This window comes from Ammospiza caudacuta, chromosome 21 (genome assembly GCF_027887145.1).
Source record: "Ammospiza caudacuta isolate bAmmCau1 chromosome 21, bAmmCau1.pri, whole genome shotgun sequence".
In the NCBI taxonomy this organism is placed as follows: Eukaryota; Metazoa; Chordata; class Aves; order Passeriformes; family Passerellidae; genus Ammospiza; species Ammospiza caudacuta.
In genome coordinates this window covers 6,915,092-6,930,508 of record NC_080613.1, presented here as the reverse complement: position 1 = coordinate 6,930,508, position 15,417 = coordinate 6,915,092, and the positions used below count along the sequence as shown (strand labels likewise).

The 15,417-nt window shown below is 44.4% G+C and overlaps 1 protein-coding gene across 1 annotated transcript in view; it reads right to left on the bottom strand.

The window, feature by feature from the left end:
- BRINP1 (BMP/retinoic acid inducible neural specific 1) overlaps nucleotides 1-15,417 on the bottom strand; it is a 94,316-nt gene that overhangs the window by 67,829 nt on the left and 11,070 nt on the right. The window lies entirely within an intron of this gene.

Here is a 15,417-nt window from a genome sequence, read left to right as displayed (position 1 = left end):
GCTAAATCTGGCACAGAAACAACCTGTGGACTAAAGAGTGGGCTTGGGGGAGCCAGACACTGGGTTTTGAGCCAAGAATCCAGTGTTTTGCTCTACTCTGCCCCAAACTCCCCCTATGACCTTGAGCAGTGCCCTTACATGTGGAGTCTTGGCCTCACTTTCCAACTGTCAGCATGGAGTCACAATGGGGTTTGTGTGACTGTTTAGACCAAGAACTTGTTAGAGAGGCCAGAACTGGGCTGTAGCATCTCCCAAAACACAAACCTGCTGTTTGCTTTGTGTCTTTCCCAAGGTGTTTCTGCCCCACAGTGAATGCCAACCATTTCAGCAAAGGGCAGCAGTTAACAACACCCAGCTCTGCAGCAGATCCCCACGAGAAAGAGAGAAGCACAGCACAGCAGGGAGGGAGCTGGGGTCCTCCTGGCTCGTGTCAACAAACACCATAATGCAATCATCACATCTGTTAATAAACATGATCCGTGGGTGAGCCAGGACACGGCTCCAGTTCACAGCAAACAAGCAGTGGGAGAAGGAAATGTTGGATGTGCTGACTCTGAGTCACGGTACAGTCATTTTCCAGCTCCATCCAGCATGGAAGCTCATCCCCCAGTGCACGTGGAGATCCCTCCTAAAGCCCCTTGGAGTTTGTTAGGTGGCTTAGGATGCCCTTTTCTTAATACCAATTCAGCCTGGAACATTAAATGTTCTTTATCTTATGAGTCTACAGGATTCTTGGAGGAAATATAGGCAAGTATTTTCTGTAAAGTGCAAGTTGTATTTGAATGTACACTTAATTTCTTTGTGATTGATATCTGTGTGTTAATTATATTCTATTTTCAGCAATACCTTCGCTGTCACAAGGCAGTGCCTTTTATCCAAGGAGTTCAAATTGAATTAGAGACATTAATTAAAGCTCTCAGCACTCTAGTAAGGCAGGCAAGCGCTGTTACTCCCATTGTTTCTTGAAATAAGAAGAATAGAGCTGGATGTCTACTTAGCCACTTAAAAGGTAATTTTTATACAGTGGGAGAGCTCAGAGTGATAGATTTTGCACAAAATTATACTGCAAGGTCTGTTTCATCCAAGGGAGGCTGTGCAGCCCCAGATCCCTGCTATAAACAGGCAGACAGGATGCAGGTGCTCTGACTCTCCATTGCTTGCTGTGAGCACTCCTCTGCCTCCTGGGATTTTCTACCTTTCCCCTAACCCCTGTACCTTTCATTTATCTCTTCTATTAGATCCAAATTGATCTCACACACATCCCTTCTGTTTTCCCATGCTCGTTGTTGTGAACTATTTCCATCAGAAATGCAGACTCAGGAAAGAGAAATTACTGAACACATTATTTGCAGTACAGGAATAAGTCCCCTATCTCTTTAAGCTTCATGCACCAATAATTCTTCCTCGTGTCCCACATTTGCTTGTTGGCAGGTTGAGAGAGGTTTCTGCCTGCTGCCATTTACCAGAGGGAAGAGGCTAACAATTGCTATTTGTATCTGAAACAGTTCTGCTCTTCAGCAACTTCACACACGGCTTTAGGATGCTGATAAATTAGTAAGAGACTGAAGTGTCAGGGGAGAGATGAAACAGCTTATGTTAGTTTAGAGCTCAACCCTGGAAAGTGACGAATGTCTGACCTCATTTCAGAGAACAGATTAAGTGTACCCTTAATTTTAAGTACAGGATGTGCTACTCTAGCTTGTATTCAGCCATGCCTGCTTTGAGTTGGTGCACTCAGACTCATGGACAGCCAATTGCTGCCCCACACCTTTAGGATTTAACTTGTGGAGCAGCAACATTTCTGTCCTGTCCCCTAACTGAGAGATGGCCCATGAAAATATCGGAAAGACAACATCTTGTTCTTTGGAAACCCTTCCCAGCAACCCAAGCAAGCTGGGGACACCTTTCCTCTGTCAGGGCCAGAGGAACTCAGGCGATGTGGATGGAAAGGGAAGCCAGTCTGTCAGAGTTTAACTCATATGAACTGCTGAGGATAAACCTGAGCTCTGGAAAAACAGAATTTGGGCACTTGTGACCTAGATGTCTTTATAGCTCAGGCTGCAGACACTGATACCTGCCTGAGTCAGGGCTGGAGCTGCAACTCAGCACTGGCTCTGACTCTCTGGGTGACTGTGGCATACAACACGGTAAAATCCCAAATGGTTGTAAAGCTGTTTTTTCAGGGAAGTGGGATTTCACAATTTCAGTCAGTGATTGGCTAATCCAACCCCAAATCTCACTAATTCTGCTCTGATCAGTGTCTAAATTTACATTATTCTTTCACCACTCCAGTTTTAAATATGCATGAGTGGTTAGACCTGCGGGATATTCATCAGCCGAAATATTTTTGGGTGAGGAAAGGCAAGGAGAGAAGATGAGAAATATCTCTCCAAAAATTCCAACAGAGTCCACAAATTCACTTCACTTTCACCAAATTGCTCATGCTGAAAAAATAATGATTGGGAGATGTCAGTGTTTGGGTTGTGAGAGCTCCAAGGAGGTTTCCAAATCTCAGTTTGAAACTACTGGAGCTTTTTCTCCTTTTGATTTGTCTTTCCACGCCCTTCAGATGGAACAGTGATAAAAATATCACTTTTTACCCCAAACGACTTGTAGGAGAAAATATTTTTCTTCTTTTCAGTTTATCAACACTTTGCTCACAATTTGTCAGAATATTCTGTGAACCAAAACCACCCCACAAACCCTCTTTTATTAACGCAGTTCAGCCAGCAGCCTAAAGGGAGCAGGTTTTGTGCAGAAACTCCAATTACTCCTTGCCTGTAAGGAGGCAAGAATTGCAATGTAACAGCTCTGTACCTGCTCTTAGCTTGTTTGTCCCCACATTTCAGCTAATTATAAACTCCTGGTGTGATGATGAGGAGAATGAGAGGCGGCTTCAAACCAAGCAAGAGTAGCAGGTGACTCCACCAAGCCACAAAATCAGGTGGTGCTGGACAGAGCTAGTCCAACCCCAAAAATCCTGATCATAAATCTGCTGTCCAACGTACCAAAGTCATTGTTCTGAATTCCAGGCTCCACAGGCACTTGGGTCAGGGCTCTGTGAGGAAAGGAGATCTGTCACAGACATCTATGAAAAATCCCTTCCTTAGGATTTTTCCTCCTGGGAAGCTGGGAGGCCTCAGGAACAAAATGTAAACAATTATTATCTGCTGCTGTGGAATGCAACAGGTGCATCTGGGATTGGCCCATGTTGGTTTGTTTGTAATTAAAGGCCAATCACAGTCAGCTGGCTCGGACAGAGAGTCGGAGCGACAAGCCTTTTGTTATCATTCTTTGCTATTCTATTCTTAGCCAGCCTTCTGATGAAATCCTTTCTTCTATTCTTTTACTACAGTTTCAATGCAATACATATCATAAAATAATAAATCAAGCCTTCTGAAACATGGAGTGAGATCCTCGTCTCTTCCCTCATCCTCAGACCCCTGTGAACACGGTCACAGAGATCCTTCTCACAGTGCTCCTTAGGTTGGGAAAAGAATTAAAATGAACTTCTGCTCATGCACACATGTACATGGGACAGGTTTATGGTGCAGTGTCACAAGGTTGTGAAGATGGTGAAGGGTCTAGAGGAGAAGCCATAGGAGGAGCTGCTGAGGTTTCTCCAGACTGGAAAAGAGGAGACTCAGGAGAAGTTGTGGCATTCATGTTCCACACAAGGGGAGGTGGAAGGGGGGACACTGATCTCTCTGTGACCAGTGATGGGATTGGAGGGACCAGCTGGAGCTGTTCCAGGGCAGCTCAGGTTGGAGATCAGGGAAGAGTTCTTCCCCCAGAGGATGCTGGTTTATGGTAAACTGTCAAAGGGCTGTGAAGATGGTGAAGGGTCTAGAGGAGAAGCCATAGGAGGAGCTGCTGAGGTTTGTCCACACTGGAGAAGAGGGGACTCAGGAGAAGTCGTGGCATTCAGGTTCCTCGCAAGGGGAGGTGGAAGGGGAGGCATGGATCTCTTCCCTCTTTGACCAGTGATGGGATTGGAGGGAACAGCTGGATCTGGGCCAGGGCAGCTCAGACTGGAGCTCAGGGAAAGGCTGCCCAGGGAACGGGGATGGTCCTGAGGCTGCCAGAGCTCCTGGAGCCTTTGGACAGCACTGCCAGGGATGCCCAGGGTGGGGTTGTTGGGGTGTTTGGACAGGAGCTGCACTGGACGATCCTGATGGGTCCCTTCCCACTCATAACTCCGCGATTCCGAAGCCAATCCTGCTGAATCCAAGTCTGGAACAGTGGGTGCTGCACAGACAGCAACCAGCAAGGCGGTGCACACCCCAAAAAGCTCAGAATCCATTTAGGAGAGCAAGGAGAGCAGATGGCCGGGGACAGATGGGGGAAGGCAAGGGAACAGTGAGCTAATCCCGCTCAGCGGGCTGCGGAGCAGCGGTGTCAGCACACCAGCAGCCCAACTGTTGGCAAGAGTTTGATAGCTATTGTCACAAATGAGAGTTAAAAATAGGGAGACTGGATAATGAGCTCGCTTTTGTAGATGTTTGTGAGGAACTCCTCTCATTTGTGAAGTGGCAGAGACAGAATGAATATAGATGATAATAATAATAATGATAAATTGCACTTTTCTGAGCTGCTTATTAAAAAAAAAAAATATGGCAGGGTGTTGAGCAGTGATTTCTATTAAGCACTGCCCTGAACTTGAAATTATTCCTACTATTATTAAAATATTGTCCTAGTTAGTCCACTTCCCCATAATTTCTTTTTAAGTTACACAAAAAATGCAGCTCTATCTCCTGTCTTCCTCAGTATTTATACACCTCATATCAAAGTCCAGTAATCTTACAAGCATTAATAGATTTTTATCCTTGCAGCAGCTTTAGGAGATGGGGAAATGCTGCTTTTTTCCATTCAGCAGGATGGGAATTGAGACATGGGGTAGATTAATGGCTTGTCCCAGATCATTTTATAACTGCTTGAGGAATTCAACCCAAATCTCTTACGTCTCCTTGCAGTACCCTTCCCACGCACCTTCATGCTACTATTCCAGAATTAGCTGGGACTTGCCACAGAGCTGCTTAGAATTATTTTGGATTGCTCATTTCATGTCAGGAAAATGCCAATTCATAAGAGGCAAAACACTTTGTAGAAATTTGTTGATTTAAGGGGGGGAAAAAAAAAGGCGTTTTGATAAAGTCAGCTTTTCTTTGGAACAGACTGTGTTGAGTGTTCCATTTGGAAGGGATTGGTTCAAGATTGTGTTTTGTTTTTCATTACATGTTGAGTAACATACATTGAAAATCAAAATCAAGTGTTTTCTTAAGCTGTGTGTTTTGACTGAGCTGAAATAGATTTTGTAATTTATGCACAAGAGGAAATATCCAAATTCATTTAATACTTTTCTCACAATTTGGAAAAAGAAACACCTGCAAACCAGACACAATAAACTGAGCAAAAATCATACTATTCCCTGCAATTTTTACTGGAAATTCAGGAAAGAGTAATCTGAATCCTCAGTTTAATGAGGCCTGTGCCAGCATCCAGAAATCCTGGTTTTTGCTTTCAGAACTCTCCATCCTGGTGCCAGTCTTTCTAACATATTCCATTTCAAAAATTGGGACCTGTAAGCTGAGAGGCTGAAGGAAAAAAAGTTGGTGCCAAAACTCCTCTGGAGAGCAATAATGTAATTTTCAATCCAAGAAAGTGAACTCATGTATCACACCTGAGAGTCTGTGCAATATTTCTGTTCCAAAGTTCATTCCTGGGAAGAGACTTTGTCACCTCAGCTCACATGGAGTGATCCCACTCCACAGGGCTTGGGAAATGCAAACTACCGCTGCTTCTTCCAGTAAAAGAAACTGAGATTACCTAATCCTTGTAAATGGTTTATCTTTACATTTGTCTTGTCTCTCTTAAAAGGAGCTTAGCCTTTGGCTGGGTTGTTGTGTTCTAAGAGTGGAGGAGCAGAAGGGGTCAAAATCCACACTAAAATCCATTCCTTCTCCTGCTGCTTGGATAATGCCAGCCTGCCTGCCAGGATGAACGGCACCACTGGAGCTTCCTCTGGGCACCACATTTCACCACCACTCAGCTGGATGGAGCCAAGAGAAGCAGGGGCTGATGAAGAGGGGAGAGAAAAGGGACTCTGAGCTGTCGCTCGCAAATTCCAGCCTTGGGCAGCTCCACCTTCCTTATCCCCACCCCTGAGTGGAAGAGGAATTTGCCATAAAACTCTGTGTGCATTTAACCCCTGCCAGGGCACTCTGGAAGCAGGGTGGCACCTCCCAAGGGTGGCATGGCTCGGGCTGCTGTGGGGGAACAGAGCTGCAGGCAGGGCCAGGGGGAGCACAGCTGGTCCCTGATGGGGGCTCTGTGTCCCTGCAACTCCCAGGGGGATCACTTAGAGGTGATTTCCACAAATCACTGGTCGAGGTGTGCAGGGCACTGCTCTGAGGCTGGAAACACGCAGGGTCAGCCCCTTCTGCAGCCCAGCCACCTCATAGAGGAGAAATTAGATGCACTGCACATCAATTCAGGCTAGAAAAGTGAGCTAGAATGAGTGTTAGCCCCAAATAACAGCATTTCATGGGCAGCTTCTGCAGCAAAAGTCAGAAATCTGGAGCTCAAGCTCTGCCATTACAGGTTCTTCTATTGAAGAACTTCTACTCAAAGTCTATTGAAGTCAATGAGCCTTGGGTTGGATTCTCATTGCAAAAAGATAATCAAATACCATATTAACTCTTAATTTGGAACAGCGTATTAAATTAGAAACTCACATTAACCTGGAACTGCATTTATATAATGAGAAGATTTAAAAGCTGTGTATCACGAAGGTGGGAGAACTCCTACCCAAAGCTGTTCTCAGCAGCCCTGAATCCCAGAGCCAATCTAGCTGCAGCACTGCATTTCCACCTATTCCCCAAGCCCTGAGCCTGGGATTTCCACTGGGACAGAAGGCTGTGTGGAAAATAAAGCCATCTCCTCCTTACCAGTATTAATCTGTCAAGCACAGAAGGCTGGTACCAGCCAGGCTCCAACCAAAGCCAAGAACTAGAAAATCCCAGAGGATCTTGAGGATCTGCACCGGCATCACAAACACCCTCTCCCATCAGTGCACCAGCTCTGCAACACAGATATGCTAAAAAAATTTAAAACTGGAGGAATTCAGTCTTTTCTGGGGTTAAAGTTCAACGCCATCCAGGCCTGAGCATCTCCAACATTGCAGCCCTTTGTTACCCACACTTGAGGCCACCTCTAGCTGTGAGCTTTATTTATTTCCATCTCTGAGACTGTTCTGCTCTGTGCTTAATCCATCTCCTGACCACCTGGAGCGTTTGAGAGTCTTGGCTGTGATGCTTGTCTGTTTGGATAGACTCTAAGCAGAGCTGGTCAAAAAATTTTGACAGAACAGTTTTTCGCAGGAAAACGCAGCTCCCTCAAAATCGAAATATTGCATGGGAACGTCAATTTTGACAAACTTTTTTCGCGTTTAAAGTGTCAAAACAAATCAGTTTGATTTTCTCTCTTCATTTCAGTCATGTTGAAATGTTTAATTTTGAGGAAATAAACACATTATTTTTGTATTGTTTCAATTAATTTGTTTTGACATTTCTACACATTTTGTATTGTATTGGTATATGTTTAGAATACATTATACAATGCATAAAGCTGTTTATTTTATGTACTATCATACAATGCCAAATACTTCCCACAGCATCTTAGTGCTTCAGCACTAGGGAACAGAAGATATCAATGATCTCAAATTATTATTGCTTTTAAATTTTAGGTCATAAGAGCCTTGTGGGATCATGGTTCTCCTTCACACTGAAGTTTATAAAAAGCCACCACATGTCAAAAGGCAAGAATTTCCCAAGGAAATTGTCCATTTTCCAAGCAGCTCTGTCAGCTCAATGACAGCAAAGTACAGCTCCTCTCCCTTCTGCACACCAGAAAACCAACTCCTCTACTTGTTAAAGGAAAAAAAAAATAGAAGAACAAGAAGAAGAAAATGCAGATTTTTCCAGAGTGGAATTTGTATGCAATGTTTTCCTGAGCATCAGGGATTTAAAAGTCTGAATACCATTGACCTCCTGGGACCTCTGTCTTCCAAACCACTTACGTACTTTTAAAAGATGTATTCCACCTCCTTCCTGGAAGTCTACCTGGTTTTTTTTTGGTTTTTTTTTTGGTTTTTTTTGCTTATTTGAAACCACATTTCTGTTCCCCTGCACGTAACAGAGGGGAATCACTCCCTGTGAATTTCTGCCATGCAGGTGGTGGGAAAAGTGGGTTGAAGAGAAGGGCAAAGCAAGAGGAAAAAGGGAGGGCGAGGAGCTGAGCCTGAAACAAGGCAACTCCATCCATTCCTTTGATTCCAGTGGGAGTAAAAAGAAGCATCCCCAACTTGTGGAGATTTATTTGCAGTGGAAGAGGGGGTTTTCAGTCTGCTTTTCCTCTGAGTGGGACATGCCCGGTGCGCCAGGCTCTGTGGTTGGAAATCTGAATTCCCCCACGCAGCTGCTGGGAGTGCACCTCTGAATGCAGATCTGCCTGGATGTGTCCTCGTGCTCCAGCTGGCCTGTCACTATGGATTACAGCTCTTGGCTAATAGTGAGCACTGCTGGAGTCTGAGACTTCCATTAAAAGCTGATGTTGCCACCTCCCCGCCCCACAAATGGCTCCATCCCATCCCAGCTGACGTTTCTGCGCCTGGGGCCTCATCTCTGGGGTGGGGAAGGAGCAAAGTGCCTCAATTTGTCTCTGTGTTAGGCAACAATGGAACAAGTCGAAGGCAGGAAAGGAGGTTTGAGGATGATCAATTTTGAAAAGTCTGGGTAATTTACTTGAGAGCTGACCTTACCCGTTGTCACAGGCACATCTGTAGTATCGGAGCCCCATCCCTCTGACAGCAAAAGCACAACTGTGGCGCAGACATCTTTTATGGAAAATCCTTTCCTTAGGATTTTTCCTCCCCAGAAGCTGAGATGCCTCAGGAACAAAATGTAAACAATGGTTATCTGCTGCTGTGGAATGCAACAGGTGCATCTGGGATTGGTCTCATGTGGTTGTTTCTAATTAATGGCCAATCACAGTCAGCTGGCTCAGACAGAGAGTCTGAGACACAAACCTTTGTTATCATTCATTCCTTTCTATTCTTAGCTAGCCTTCTGAAGAAAGCTTTTCTTCTATTCTTTTAGTATAGTTTTAATGTAATATATATCATAAAATAATAAATCAGCCTTCTGAAACGTGGAGTCAGATCCTCATCTCTTCCCCGATCCAAGAACCCCTGTGAACACCATCACACAACTGAGCATGGAGTTACCCCCTGGAAGAGTCCTTGAGGGAAATGCTTCATCAGACCAAGTTACACTGTGGAGTGTCTTTGGAAAGGAGGAATGCTCCTGCAGGGAGATATTGCCCATCCGTGCCAGACTCTGCCAATCACAGCGAGCCCTGCAGCGCCTGAGGGTCCGAGGGCAGCTGACAGATCCAACAGAGCTGGCATGGACACTTGACCTTTCCTCAGTGCCAGGAGGAGATCACTGACCAGGAAGAGCAGCACATGCTCAGCCAGGCTCTACAAAGGCAGGCAGGAAAGCCTGGAAGAGCTGAGAGCTGTTTGTAAAACAAACAGAGCAGTTTCGGCACAGCCTGTGCACTCGGCCGGCGTTGCCATCACTCGTGGGCAGGCCCAGGGGTGACTTCCAGCTTGGCAAGTGCCAGGTGCCATCACAGCTCCTCCTGCTCCAAGGGAGACGTTCAGAATGAATGCCTGCAGGGCTTCCACTGGAATGCTGAGAGATTCACACCTTTGTGGGCTGGGGGAAGGACAGGGCATGCTGAGTGTCACTGCAAAGTTTCCCTGGCATGGTGTCCTGCCAAAGGGGGTGAGCAGTCCCCTCCACCAGCCTGCACACATTCTCCTGCTGGAACTCCTCACCCTGGATGGATCCTGCACGCCCCTGCAGCTTCCCAAAGTGACTTTGAAAGCAATCCAGAGCTAGTGTCACATTTGTGTCTCCGACAGCCTGACTCCCAGAAAGATCCTGTGCAATCAGCTGGCCAAATCCAAATCTGAAAAACACCTCCATGGCTGGTCATGATTAATTAATTCTGCCTTGACATTCCCCAGAGTACCTAGCAGCTAGTCAGAGCTGCCAGAGAAAGAGACACTGCTGTGGGAAAGGATAAATAGTCTTTCCTCAACTACAGACATCAAATTAGATAATAAATAGTTGGCTAGATACATAATTTTGTATGAGTGTTAAATTAAATGCAGAACAGAAATACAGCTGGCTTATCCCTGTGAAATCAAAGGTGTTGGGAAGGAGTTTCCAAAGAAAGAAGAGTATTTAGAGTCTGCTGTGCTCATGAAGACATAGCCTGAAGTTATCTATCATGGCTTATGTGACTGTTTACAATGACACACAGCTATTCTTGGACATTTTATTCCTGGTATAATATTCTCAGATCTGAGCAGCTCAAGGAAACTTCCCTCTAATTTATACTTTTGTTTTGTCCCTCCTCCTGTAGACAAGACTGTCACAGACATCTTTTCATGAAAATCTTTACCTCAGGATTTTTTCCTCCTGGGAACCTGTGAGGCTTCAAGAACAAAATGTAAACAATGGTTATCTGCTGCTGCGAAATGCAACAGGTGCATCTGTGATTGGTCTCATGTGGCTGTTTGTAATTAATGGCCAATCACAGTCAGCTGGCTCAGACTCTCTGTCCAAGCCATAAACCTCTGTTATTCATTTCATTCTATTCTTAGCTTAGCCAGCCTTCTGAGGAAACCTTTTCTTCTATTCTTTTAGTATAGTTTTAATGTAATATATATCATAAAATAATAAATCAAGCCTTCTGAAATACGGAGTCAGATCCTTGTCTCTTCCTTCAACACAAGACCCCTGTGAACATTGTCACACAAAACGACATCTTTGTTCCCACAGGAACAGAGTTTGTCCCCACCAGCTGTTGTGGGCTTATCCTGTGCTCCTCAGGGAGCTGCAGCTGCCAGCCCAAAACAGGGGCTCTCCTGTGTCCCCCTTAAACACTTCAGTCCCCTAAACCCACAGCTTCTGCCCAGATTTTCCCTGCAGTGACAAACAGGGGATTCTGCAGGAAGCTTTGGTGACACTCCAGGCTCAGGTGGGACCTGTGGCACCGAGCAGATGGCTGTGGGACCTCTTCCAGCACAGCCAGCACAGCCAGCACCATGTCACAGCCAGACAGGGAGCACCCCTGACTCACTGGATGTGCACATCCACAGCTGGTGTTCCTTCAGTGCCACAAGCCCCTGTGCACAGACCCAGCCACACAACTCAAGGGCAGGGTGCCCTGGTCTGAGCTCCTGTCACAGCACAGGGCAGGGCTCTGCTGGTTCCCTTACACATCCCCCAGTCCTGGAAGCCTTTGATTTGGCCCCTGCATCCCTGAGGAGACAAGTCCCACCTTGTAGTGGTGTTCACAGGGGTCTGAGGATGAGGGAAGAGACGAGGATCTGACTCCATGTTTCAGAAGGCTGATTTATTATTTTATGATATATATTACATTAAAACTATACTAAAAGAATAGAAGAAAGGATTTCATCAGAAGGCTAGCTAAGAATAGAACAGCAAAGAATGAGAACAAAGGTTTGTGGCTCGGCTCTCTGTCTGAGCCATCTGACTGTGATTGGCCATTAATTAGAAACAACCACATGAGACCAATCCCAGATGCACCTGTTGCATTCCACAGCAGCAGATAATCATTGTTTACATTTTGTTCCTGAGGCCTTTCAGCTTCTCAGGGGGAAAAATCCTAAGGAAAGGATTTTTCATAAAGATGTCTGTGACATCACCTTGCAGACATGTTGATGTTCTCCTCCTGAGACACTCAGTTCAGACTCTGCTCCCATTGCAAGGAGGTTTCTGAGCATGCAGGGGCTTCCTCTGCCTTCCTGCACCTCATCCAGAGCCTGAAATCAGCTCACATCATCCTGATCCTCCTTCTCTGCAGCTTTCCTTCACCCACCTCTCTCCTCCTTTCTCCATCACAGCAGGCACAGCCAAGACATGTTATTAACACTTGCCACTTCATTAGCAATCTTCTCCAGGAGGAGCAGGGGAGAAGAGAGGAAAGCCTGCAAAAATTGGAGAGTCGGGAAAGTTGGATTAAAGGAAGAGTAGCAAAGACTTGAAGGTGTGAATGAGAAAGTGTAGGAGTAGAAGGAGTATGAGACAAATCTAATGGGTGAGAAAGAGATTTATAATTAATCCCCAGACTGGTGAGAAAGCAGGGAATGAAGTCAAGACCATCCTCATCTCTATATGGCTCTGCTCCTGATTTACTTTGACTTCAGACAGATCTTTTTATTTTCTCCTTTTATCTCCCATCGTTCTGGACCCTTTGAGTATCTGCTATTTGAGGTAGGAATTGTCTTTAACTGTGTGAAGCAAAAAGGAAACTGCAATCATAGGCACTAAAGGATGCGAGACATTGTTTTTAGCACATCCTAAAATTAGGCTCAGAAAAGTGCTTGGGGATTGTCTGCCAATGTTTATTAATTCAGATTGAATTCATGAGATAGTTACTGTCAAAAAGTGGGGTGGGAAAAAATTAAAATAATCAAAGTACATGACTGCATTATTTCTTAATGTAAATGCTTCATGATGAGATGTCTATAAAGTGGATCCAGAAGGAAACGTTAACAAAAAAACAAAACCAGCCAAAAGTGAAATAATACGGTTATGAAAAAAAAAAATTATTCATTTATACAAAATTCAAGTTTTAAAATTATTTTCTACTCTCTTTTCCTTTTAGTCTCAAATATAAAATCTTTTTCATTCTTCCCCTGCTACACTAATTATATTTAAATACCTAAAAGTAATTTTTCCCTTCATTTTTTCTTCCAGAGCTAAACTGATGAAAAAAAGAAAAAGAGAAATCATTATTCACCTATTCCTACCAGGAATTCCAATAACTGTCTGTCAGATCTTCATAACAACATGAGGGATCTCAGCAAGGCTGAGTTTCTCTGAGTTCCTTAAGCTGGTGACTTTCAGAGTCCTTTGCTGTCTTCTAGTCTAAACCTGCACTCAACAGAGAACTTAAAATGAAATAATTAGATTTACAGCAAAATAGATGAGCAAAGCTCTGTATCAAAAATGAGTGAAAAGTTCCCAGGAAATAATCCGAGAGCTAATTTACTTTTTCCATTAGAAATTGCCATATGCTGCTGGTTTATTTTAAGACAGTGACACCATCCCTTTTCACCCTCTATTTCTCTGAAATCTTCTTTTTCACTTCTCCTGGCTTTCCTTTTTTTTTTTTTTTTTGTGGTTTTTTTTTTTTTTTTTTGGATCACCACAGAACCAAACAGGCACAAAGTCCCTACAGAAAACTGGAACATGTGATGTCCAAGTGCCTGTGATATTAAGCCAAAAAAAAAAAAATAAAAAAAAAAAAAAAGCATCAGAGCTCCCTCCATCAGCCATCCCTGACTCAAAGCCCTGAAGAGCACTCGGAATGAGACACAGGCACAGCCTGTTCCAGGGATCCTGCTCCTCCTCAGGCAGGGTCTGCACCCATTTTTGTATGTGCTTTCTCCAGCACAGGACCCTGCTCACAGCAATCATAGTCCTGGAGGTGTTCAGGGAAGCAGCACCTGCTCAGCTCCCTGCATGCAGAGGATTTAAAGAAAATTAGGTATGTGTGTAGGAATTGAGCATCTAAATCTCTGTGGATATTTCCACATTGCCAAAGATCTCAGCTCCCTGTATTAGTTTGCTCTTGGAGTTTCTCCAAGAGGAGGAAACAAGCTTCCCCTCAGAAGTAATATTTTGCTTTATTAACATCAGTTTTGGGCAAAATGAGCAAGCATTTGTGCTCCAGTGGTTTATTGTCATCTTCCACAGTCCTGCAGCACTGTCCCAGCAGATGCTGCATGCTTGAACACTCTGCATGGGGGGCATGGAAAATGCACCCTGAGTGTCTGAATACAGAAATTCTGCATTATTGGGCTGGGAATCAGTCCTCATGTCCCTTCAAGTGCCTGGAATTTTAAACTCACACCTAAAAATAAAATCCAGAGTGTGTCTCAGCTCTCCTGTTGATTTCCTGTGACCGTGTTCACAGGGGTTCTTGGACTGGAGAAGAAACGAGGATCTGACTCCATGTTTCAGAAGGCTTGATTTATTATTTTATGATATATATTACATTAAAACTATACTAAAAGAATAGAAGAAAGGATTTCATCAGAAAGCTAGCTAAGAATAGAATAGGAATGAATGATCACAAAGGTTTGTGTCTCAGACTCTCTGTCTGAGCCATCTGACTGTGATTGGCCATGAATTAGAAACAGCCATGAGACCAATCCCAGATGCACCTGTTGCATTCCACAGCAGCAGATAATCATTGTTTACATTTTGTTCCTGAGGCCTCCCAGCTTCTCAGGAGGAAAAATCCTAAGGAAAGGCTTTTCCATAAAAGATGTCTGCGACACCTGGAATTTTAAACTTACACCTAAAAATAAAACCCAGAGCGCGTCTCAGCTCTCCTGTTGCTTTCCTTTTCCTGAGTCCTGATGGAGGTCTGGAGACCAGAGCTGTGCAAGGGCAGCAGAGTGTGTTGGTCCCCAGCCCTTCCATCCACGCCTGCCACAGCACAGAGGGAAAGTCATGCCCCAGCAGCATCAAAATTGTCCCTGTGATGTGACACACGAGGGTTTGGGGACTGCACTTTCCTGGTATCAAGGCTTTACAGAAGAGCTGCCTCAGAGAAGCAGCAATGAGAAAAAAATAAAGTGCAGCCATGGACAAAATCTGTCTTCAAACTTAAAGTAATGAGAAGCACTGCAGCAGGATGCATTGGTAGGAAGGAGCTATCAGCCTCTTTTGCTCTTCTATTTAACGCAGGCAGCTTTATCATTAATTGCTATTTACTGCAAAATGCTGAAGTTGGGAAAAAGATTAATATGAAACAGCAGCCTTGATTCAGCATTCTTCAAAGAACAATGCACATGTCTCTGTGTGTGTGTGTGCAATTGCAAACTTCATTTTATGTACTTTGTATGTAAAATAGTCATTTCTGTGTGCAAGGGAGGCAAACAGATACAATTAGAATGTTCTTCCCTTATCTATTCCAGTAAAAGGCAAGCTCTGCCAGTGATCTTAGGCAATGAGAAGAAAGATTAATTCAGGCCAGATTTCTGAAGAAGGAGCCATTTTATTGGGGTGGAGGAGAGGGAGAGGGAAACCAGCACTGCTTTTACCCAGCGCTGGAAATGTAAAGAGTCAGCATAGCTGACTACTGCTTTTTGAGGAATTATATTTCCTGAGGATAGGGGTTGCTGAATTCTTTAAAAAAATCCAGATTTTCCCTCATGCCAAACTTGGATCCAAATTCCCTGGGCAGTTCCCATCCGCTGTGTGAGCAGGAGGCTCAGAGCTGTAGCACTGAAGGGATTCAGCTCCT